This window comes from Dreissena polymorpha, chromosome 1, assembly GCF_020536995.1.
Source record: "Dreissena polymorpha isolate Duluth1 chromosome 1, UMN_Dpol_1.0, whole genome shotgun sequence".
In the NCBI taxonomy this organism is placed as follows: Eukaryota; Metazoa; Mollusca; class Bivalvia; order Myida; family Dreissenidae; genus Dreissena; species Dreissena polymorpha.
The window spans coordinates 50,925,065-50,926,110 of record NC_068355.1 but is presented as its reverse complement, the minus strand read 5'-3'; the positions used below and the strand labels follow the sequence as shown (position 1 = coordinate 50,926,110).

The following is a 1,046-nucleotide window of genomic DNA, read 5'->3' as shown; positions in this document are numbered from 1 at the left end:
GTATTGATTAAACTTAATTGTGCAACTAAGTTTTACAATGTTATATATAGAGAATAATAGGTTAGTGTTGATTATAGATCAGGTTTATCATGCGAGGCTTAGAAAACAAAAAGCACGAGCCTTGGCGAGTGCTTTTTCGTTTTCGTGCCGAGCATGATAAACCTGATCTATAATCAACACTAACCTATTATTCTATTTATCCCACTTTTTATTCAGTAAACTATTTTTATTTAAACAAAATAAGTTTTCATGAGTGTTTGTCGTACTTTGATAATGACTGTAGTGTAACCAAGGTCAGTGTATTACTCCGCGTTCCAAAAATAACCGCTGATTAAATAATGATTTTTTTTAAATCAGAATATCGTTCTGTAACAAAGTGTCGAGCGTTATTTATTACAATTTTAATCATATTGAATTGCAAATCTTTAAGTTTTATGATATCAATATGGCATTAAGTTGTTATATACAAGGAACTACATTTGTTTACAACGTAGCCTAACACCACACACAATTCACTTTCGATATCAAACTATCGAGTCGATCACGAGGTGCACAATATTTCCTTCTTTGTTATAATATGTGGTTATTTCGTGACAAAATAACAAAGATTACTTGGATTTAAGCTTATTTTATACATTAACATTTTGAATGTTGAAAGTGGCACCAAAGAATTGTGAGGCAAAGTTGTTCGAACTAGAGAAAGACATTTGCAAGTGAAGTGACTGGGTGGGGCGAACATCAAGATCAACTTGTTCGACGGTAGACATCGGTTGTCTAGGCTGCATTTCGGCCATAGTTTCAGTGCGTGAAGGTGAACAAGAGGAATCTGTTGGATTGTTACATTTACAGGACTGAGCGAGAATGAACACTTTTGCTGCTGTTCAACAGATATGTTGGAATAATTGGTTATGGACTGGACATTTTTGTGCCCTGTTATGGCCATGGTTTCAGTGGGTGGAATGTTTGCATTTCGAAGTTTTTGGACCAGGAATTTGCGAACTGAGTGGTTCGTTATTCTCTTGTGCTTGAGAAAGCCGGCGTCTTTT

The 1,046-nt window shown here is 35.3% G+C and overlaps 1 long non-coding RNA gene across 1 annotated transcript in view; it reads right to left on the bottom strand.

Annotated features, from left to right (window-relative positions):
• Window positions 1–617, bottom strand: part of LOC127880537 (uncharacterized) — an 8,060-nt gene extending 7,443 nt beyond the window's left edge. Inside the window, exon 1 of the long non-coding RNA XR_008049569.1 lies at window positions 1–617. This exon is cut by the window's left edge and continues 140 nt beyond it. This is a non-coding gene — a long non-coding RNA (uncharacterized LOC127880537).
• Between the last annotated feature and the right edge of the window lie 429 nt (window positions 618–1,046).